This window comes from Nelumbo lutea, chromosome 4 (assembly GCF_056320005.1).
Source record: "Nelumbo lutea isolate HS-2025 chromosome 4, American lotus-T2T, whole genome shotgun sequence".
NCBI classification, from domain to species: Eukaryota; Viridiplantae; Streptophyta; class Magnoliopsida; order Proteales; family Nelumbonaceae; genus Nelumbo; species Nelumbo lutea.
Genome location: NC_142687.1, coordinates 57,019,124 through 57,027,860, shown reverse-complemented (window position 1 = coordinate 57,027,860; position 8,737 = coordinate 57,019,124). Strand labels below are relative to the sequence as shown.

At 32.5% G+C, this 8,737-nt stretch overlaps 1 long non-coding RNA gene across 1 annotated transcript; it reads right to left on the bottom strand.

The window, feature by feature from the left end:
* Positions 1-821: 821 nt before the first annotated feature.
* LOC148860740 (uncharacterized) lies at positions 822-8,393 on the bottom strand. Its single transcript, XR_016112636.1, has 3 exons — positions 8,109-8,393; positions 1,902-1,995; positions 822-1,010 (listed from the first exon to the last, which is right to left on the bottom strand). It is a non-coding gene; the product is annotated as an uncharacterized LOC148860740 (long non-coding RNA).
* Positions 8,394-8,737: the final 344 nt, after the last annotated feature.

Genomic DNA, 8,737 nt, shown 5'->3' with positions numbered 1-8,737 from the left:
GGACATTACTATGATTCTTCTCAGATTTCGTTGGATCCATATGTCAAGGCCGTTATGAGCAGAGGAGAATATAGTGTTTTGGGTCATGAGGGCAATTGCTGGCCACAAATGGCTGGCATGACAGTCAAGGTTTAAAATTTCGCAAATTATCACATTTAATAACACGCTATTAAAGACAAATTAAATAGTGCATTTAAGCAATGTTCAAAATTGAATTTGAATTAGTATGTTACTGACTATTAAAAATCACAAATAAAAGACAAAGGCATTTAAACCCTAGTCATTTATTAGTAACAACTACAAGTTTACCACTATGCCATACCACAAGTCGCTACAAGAAATTTGACTTCTAACAACGGACAAATCAATTGCTAGAAGTCCTTAAGACCATTGCTACAGACCTATAACAATGGACTATCAACAGACACAAAACCGATGCTTCTTCCACCGTGGCAATAGGTTCTAGCAACAGTTTTTTAAAACCATTGCAAGAGATATCATTTAGCAACAGACATGACCGTTGTTATAATCTTAACCTTTTGCAACAGACAATAGACTAACCGTTGTTAAAAAGGTTATAGCAACGGACAAAACCGTGGCTAATAGAAAATTGTTTGATATGTAACTATGGTCATTCTATAAGACCGTTGCTAAATGATATCTTTAGCAACGGTTCATCATGAAATCCGTTGTTAAAGGCTATTTATAACAATGGTTTTCTTGATAAACCGTTGCTATAACATGATTGCTATAAATTAATCTTCAAAACCCAATACTAGAAATTATCTTGCAAAACTATGATTTTCCATTGTAACCATTACTAAAGGCATACTACTCAAATAAAATTTTTATTCAAATTATCAAATGCAATTACAAAGCACATTTATCATTTGTCAAGAATACATGAATAAGTGTCCTAAATAAATAAATAAATAAATAAAACTTCAACGCCTTGCTCCTATGTTCAACCAATAATGGCTGCTTTAATGTTGTACCACTTCCTTTTGAACCTGCAAGAATTAACAAGTAAAGCATGAGTAATATAGGCAACAAACATCAAATGTCCTTCCCCCCAATAATTTTCTCAAAGAACTACATAAATGCAAAATATTATTCTAATTTGTAAGAGAGGACAGGATAAAAAATGAAGTCATTTGAAGGAACTTGAAGAGTAACTCAGATTGCTAAAACCATCACTAAGAAGAGCTTGACAACAATCTCTTAGGTCATGCTTGGTTCAAAGAAAAAGTAGGGAAACCTATGCTAACCTAGCATAAGGTTCCCTACCTTTCTTTCAAACCAAAATCAGCCTTGTTGAATACAATGTAGTAATACAATAAACTCTGGTGATTCACTCAAGACAAGGTAATCTAAAATAGGAATGTTAGAAAATGGAGGGATCCAATTATGCATCAATGGTTCCATGCATTCAAGAATGTTAGTGAAACAAGGGAACAACATGGACACATCCCACAAAGGTCAGGAAAAGAAAAGATACAAAAAGAAAGAAGATAAAATAAGGAATATCTTGAATAGAATCTGACAACCCTAATATATTCCTAATACTAATGGTCCAGCCATGTACCGGAGTTTCATTGTGAAGAAATCAAGTGGGTCCCTCACTTTCCAAAACAACTTTCTTTTTCCAAAAAGAAAAGAAATGGAGCACTTGAAACAACTCTCAATAAACAATAAGATCATTTTAGATTTGGATCTGAGAACAGTTTGACATTAGGTAACAAGGTGGAGATCCATGGGCCTAGGTCTAACAGCATCACAAAACCCAATTTTACAAGGGCAACAAATGATCAGTTTATCTAGAATTGGAATTAAAATCTCATCCAGTTGGCAGAAAAAATAATTAAAAGAAACACCATAACAACCCAAACCAATAGCCTCACCTGTTCCTAATTACCCTTGCTTGTAGCAACCAAGGGAAGTTTATCAGCTTTCCATCCAAAAATACGAAGAATTCCAACTGAAACTACGAGTAAGCTAAAAAGGTACAAGAAAAAGACATGAGAAAAGCTTAAAATGAATTATTGCCAAAACCACAACTAGAAAGAAATTCTTACTTGATTGTTAATATTGCACAATGCATCCCTCCAAATAAAACCATTTTAGTTCTTTTAAATGGACAAAGCAATGAGTTATGATAATAGTTAATTCCAGACAGACCATTGGATACTGTTTCAGTTTTCTTAATTACTTATCATATTTTCCTCTTTTACATAGGTAGAACAAAATCTGATTTCAACAACCCATAACACTGGCGTAAAAATTGTCCAATTCATAGTATTTATTATCCTAAATTGTAAGCACAATTAAACATCTACCAAAGAATACAATAATCTAAGCATAGAAAATACTTATGCCTTGATTATTGTTAAAGATAATAATATTTTATCACAATTTTAACAAGCTACCAAATCTAAGGGTTTAAGTATAATATTTCGGTATAGAACCCCGTGACTGTAAAATCAATACGTGTAAATTTCTGAAGCTCAAAATTCAGCATAAAATAGAGACAAAAATAAAATGGCTACCAGTAAAAACATTAGAGAAACTGAAAACAAGTAGAAAATATCTAACAAGACATAAAGAAAATATCTAATAAGGTCACAACCTGTTGTTGAATGAACTATAGGATCAAAGCAGTCCTAAGAAACAAAGAAGAGACACAAATAATAAAAAAATGACTAACAATACTTTGCACATGCCAAATCAAATAACTAGAATAAGTCCCCATAAATTAAAAAAAAAAAATCCAAAAGCTTGGTAGATTAAAAAAACAATAACCAAAAAATTAACTTACAGATTTCATTGCTAATAAAGGCATAACATTTAAATCAATTGTTTTCTAGATGGAATTCATCTTGCTTAGTTTCATTAGGTGAAAGAAAACACATTAATCGTTTTCTAGATTTAGCAAGGGCACAAGAAAACATATGAAGACAACAGAAACATGCACCTACTGTTATTAATGACATAATGAATTTATACCAGTCTTAACCAGAGTAATAGGGATGTAGGGCAGAAGACCTACAGCTAGAGGATGGAAGGAAAACAAAGATATTTATGTTTTACATTTCTAGTCTGAAAAACTACCCCTTGTCAAGGAACCTCCAATAGCCCAGTTATATCTTCATGGTAGTATCATGGGCAACCAAGGTCCATCTAGAGAAGTGGACTTTCAAAAATTTAAAGATATATGGGCACTATACTCATGTCTAATAGGATGGCCGAATGGTTTTAATTGTCATCCCTATAGTGGCCTTAGGATCTTGATAGAAAAATGAACCCAAATAAAGTTTTCTTGATTTTTAAAAACTAATACACATTCTTTATCCTAACTAAATATAAAGGTATGAAGGTCATATGGGCATGCCATTGCCATGTTGGGTTAAATGGCTTCAATTATAAATATTAAATCCCATTTGGGTGTGTTTCGTATAAAAGTGGATCATATTTTCACACATGGTTAGATGAAAACTTATCTATGTGCTTGGGCTACTACCATTAATAGACATAGATAGTAAAATTGATAAAAAGTTGGGTATAATTTAGTCATATATGGATTAAATGATTTTTCTTGGTATGCAACCTATTTATTATTAATTATGTCTTGCATATATTGGAATGCCAAGAGGTTCTCAAATTGCCATATTATTCGTAAAGCAAAAAAACTTGTTAAGTTGCATAAACCAAAAGTTCTTATGATTGCTGAACCCATGAGTAGAAAAGGAGGATGTGCCAAGGTAGAAAGAAGATTAGGTTTCTCCCATGTAGTTGGGTTTCTAATCCTTATAATATCTTTTTGGACACGTTGGGTGTAATTTGGTTGCATATGTGTTCGATATATTTTATTGATTTTGAAAAATCGTGAAAAGATCTCAACCCTAAATCATAAGATGTAAGGCTTAATTGGCCATGTATCTCTTTATATTTGGATTACTGACCCTTGCCGTGTATAGTTAGATGCAAATGCCCAAATTAGTTGAAGTTAAACCTAAGTTTTCTACAAATGAGTTTGGCAAATTTTCTTCATTTTCAAAAACTGATAAAAGTTGTTAACCCTAAATCACAAGATATAGGGGATAGGTGACAATATTTCTTTTAGTACTTAGTTTATTAATCCTTGTAATATATATTTGGAGACTGATTGCGAGATTGCTTAATGTTTAGTTTAATTTAGCTACATATGGGTTCTGTAAATTTTCTTGGTTTTTAATAACCGAAAAAAACAATCAACCTTAAATCACAACATGTATTGGTCAAGTGACCATGTTTCTATTTGTATTTGGACGTCTATTGCTTATAATATATATTAGGGCACTCATGGCCAAATCAATTAATAAAAACTACTAGTTCATTAAAAATGGTAATAAATTCTATAACATAATCAAGAATAAGATTAATATTATTCAACAGCACTACTCATAAAAGAGACCTCATTCTCCCTCGAAAAAGTTTCACCCACCATATATCCCAAACAACTCTCACTAGTCATACAACCTTGTAACTTGATCTATGCTGGCATAGCAAACTGGGCAGCCCCATTTCTTCACTTTGATCCCATTCAAATAAGACATGCATCCAGCCATATGACCACAGATTATGTCAAGGTCCAACTGGATGTTTGGAAAAAGTGGTGGTCTCTCTTCTCTTAGTGATTGGACGGATGACAGTGGTGGATATACCTTCAAATATTAAGTCAAAAACTTGAAATATAAGCATCCTTTCAATGACCAGAGAATGCAATTTCACCTAGTACTTACGTCTTTACTCTTGTATTGTTAAAAGTCTACTTAATTTTACATTAACTGTAAGGCCAACAAACAAAACCTAATTATATGCTACATGTGAACAAATTCATGTTCATGGACAACTAGATGCAAATAAAAATCTCCAGTGTGAGAGATATGAAGGTTTTTAGCAATATTACACAATACCATTGCATTCTGAAAATGTTGGAGCTGATACACAGGGCCCTATAAGGAACATCCAGCATTTCACAACTCCAAATTATCATAGAAATCATCTATAAAGACTGAAGTCTATAGAAAAGATGGGTCCTGAGATCAGTAAATTAGTTGTTTTGGTTGACACACTAAGCAAGGTGTCAACAGAAATCAACAATTTTGGGCAATTTTATAACTTGAACATCTAAATTCTTCTCTAGTTTGCAATCAATCATTATTATAGCTATAAATTCCAATAATCCAAATTTAGTTTTTTTTTTCTTTTTTCTTTAAGAATCTTTATGATATAAATTCCATAAATCATCTATAAAGACTGAAATCTATAGATAAGATGGGTCCTGAGATCAGTAAATTAGTTGTTTTGGTTGACACACTAGCTAAGCAAGGTGTCAACAGAAATCAACAATTTTGGGCAATTTTATAACTTGAACATCTAAATTCTTCTCTAGTTTGCAATCAATCATTCTTATAGCTATAAATTCCATAAATCCAAATTTAGCTTTTTTTTTTTTTTGCTTTAAGAATCTTTATGTTGTAGTGGGTTCTTAAAGTTTTTTATTACTTTCGGTTTTTCTTGTTGCTGAAATTAAGCAAGTAATATCAAGATAAAGGTTATGCACCGGATCATAACGTTTTAAGAACTCAAGCACTTCAAGTTGATGGTGAGCAAAGGAACTAGCAACAGGTAGCATCCTCTTCATTTAGTGGTATCCATCCTATATATTGATTTCCACCACAAGATATGTAGAACAAACTGAACTTTCATGATTGCAGCTTAGGCAACCCAGGACTTTTAGGAGCAAGAGTTCTCAGAAACTTGGGAACTTTTCTCAGTTTTTGAAAACCAAGAAATGTTATTGAACCCATTTGTAGCTAAAGTAGTCTATAAAATATAATTAATCTGATCAGTGGTGTCCAAATATACATCATCCAAGTTAGTAACCAAAGTATAAATAGAGAATGGTCACTTGGCCCCTATATTTTGTGATTTCGAATTGAGAACATTTCTTGGTTTTTGAAAACCTAGAAAAGTTACCGGACCCATATGTGGCCAAATGTGGCCAATAGTGTCCGAATGTACATCATCTGGGTTAGTAGCCTAAGTACAAAGAGAGAAATTCTCACTTGGCCCCCTTCATCTTATGATTTAGGGCTAAGAACCTTTTTCAATTTTTGAAAAGTAAGAAAAGTTACCAAATCCATATGTGGCCAAATTAGTCTAAAATTTAATCAATCTAGCCATCGGTGTCCAAATATATATCTTTCGGGTTAGTAACCAATGTATAAAAAGAGAATGGTCACTTGGCCCCTACATCTTGTGATTTAGGGCTGAGAAACTTTCTTGATTTTTAAAAACCAAGAAAAGTTATCGAACGCATATGGGACCAAATTAAACTATAAATTGTAATCAATCTAGCCATCAGTGTCTAAATATACATCATCCAAGTTAGTCACCCACCCAAGTACAAAGGGAAAAATTGCCACTTGGCCCCTACATTTTGTGATTTAGGGCTAAGAACCTTTTTCAATTTTTGAAAACCAAGAAAAGTTACCAAACCATATGAGGTCAAATTATTCTAAAACTTAATCAATCTGGCCACTAGTGTCTAAATATATATCTTTTGGGTTAGTAATCAAAGTATAAACAAAGAATGGTTACTTGGTTCCTACATCTTGTGATTTAGGGTTGAGAACCTTTTTCGGTTTTTGAGAACCAAGAAAAATTACCGAACCCATGTGGGGCCAAATTATAAAATTTAGTTGCCTCGGAAATTAGTGTCAAAGTATGCATCATATAGATTATTAACCGAAATACTAAGAGAGAATTTGTCACTTGGGCCCTACATCTTGTGATTTAGGGCTAAGAACTTTTCTCGGTTTTTAGAAACCAAGAAAAATTATTAAACTCACATATGGCCAAATTAGTCTAAATTTAATAAATCTAGTCATCAGTGTCCAAGTGTACATCATAATAGTTAGTTTTTAAGTATAAAATGAGAATAGTCACTTGACCCCTACATCTTATGATTTAGGGCTTAAAATTGTTCTTAGATTCTAAAACCAAGAAAAATTACCGAACCCATATGTAATAAAATTGGAATAAAATTTAATTACTTTGACCATTAGTGTCAAATTATGCACCATAGGTATTATTAACCCAAGAAGAATTTAATGGTGTCACTTGACCCTACATCTTGTGAAATATGGAGGAACCCTAAAAGTTGATCATGGTGGTAATTTCCACATATCCATGTTCTAAATGGATACTAACCCCCAAAAGTTGCCCTTATAGGCAACAAACCCTAAACAATTTCATTCATTTTTTTCTTGGTTTTCAAAAACTAAGAATTTTTTCCCCCTAATTCACAAGATATAATGGTTAACTGACCACTTCACTCTTCATAATTGGGGTACTAACCATTGTAATGGTGCTGAATCTACTCATGGTTTTTCTAACAATTTTAAAAGGATTATGGTACGGAATCTATTCATGGGTTGTAATTCATAACAACTAAAGGATATACCATTCAATTCATTTTTTTTTATTCTAGGAATATTTTTGTAGCTAGATCTGTAGTGTAATTAGCTTTTCAGTTTATTCCCTTATTTCAAATTCCTTTGGAGCAAGGTCTTATATATTTTGTTTTTCCTTATTTTAATGCATTACCTTTATCTAAAAAAAAAGGCATGTTTATTAGCCAGACAAATTAACTCAGATAATTCAATAGTTCTAAAACTCCCTAGTTTATTTTCTTATGTTATTTGTTCAATGTTTGGATTTGTAATCACACTTTACAATCTCCAATGAATCCATTTGGAACTTAGCGTGCCTAACTTCAATGCTTCTTATAGGGTTGTATTATATATTGTGCAGAACTAAATGACAAAAGTAAGATATTTTTTGCAAAATAATATCATATAAAAGCAACAGTTCACATGCCACTATTTTTAATTTGAAGGCATAATCAAAGACAAAGAAACAAAATCAAATTCTGAATTTTATTTTCAAATTTTCCTGAAATGGCTTCACTGTGTGCAAAATCTTCTACAACATTGTTTATTGATTGCATGAAATCTTCTATAAATAACCAGATAATGATTAATGAAGAGAAGTTATGTACATACCTTTTTAGTGGAGAAGCCGAACCAATTGCCACAATTAGAGAGAGAGAGACATAAATGATTAGGAACTGGTAAACACCCCAATCGACACTCTGTATTACGGTTAGGGTTTTAATAGGGTTTCATATGAAGAGCGAAGGCTACAACATGGTTTATTTTCGACTTTGGAGGGAGATGAACATGGTTTTAGATGGAGGGAGAGGACCAAGATTTCATATAGTTTTAGTCGATTTTCTAGGAAGATGAATGAGGTTTCAAAAGTTTGAATCGACTACTAGAGAAGGCAGAAAGATTTCTGTTGACTTTTAATTCACTTGAGACAAAAATAGAGAAAAAGAGATGGTCATAGGTAGGGGCAATTTTGTCATATAAAATACATTCGAGGCATATCCAATAGGATGTATACATCTCGTATGTTACCGCCCTTTTGTGATATTACCCTGTAAAAGATGCCCTGTCTTTGAAATTTTATAAAATAGCTGCTTTTTTTTGTTTTTTTGGTTAATCAGCAATAACTTTTTCCATTCCCCTTTACCCCCTCTTTTTTTTTTTTCTTTTGTCAAAGTCCGTGTCAATGCTGGGACAATCCAGCTAACATCAAGCAAAATCAAATCCGGCAACCAGCACTTTAG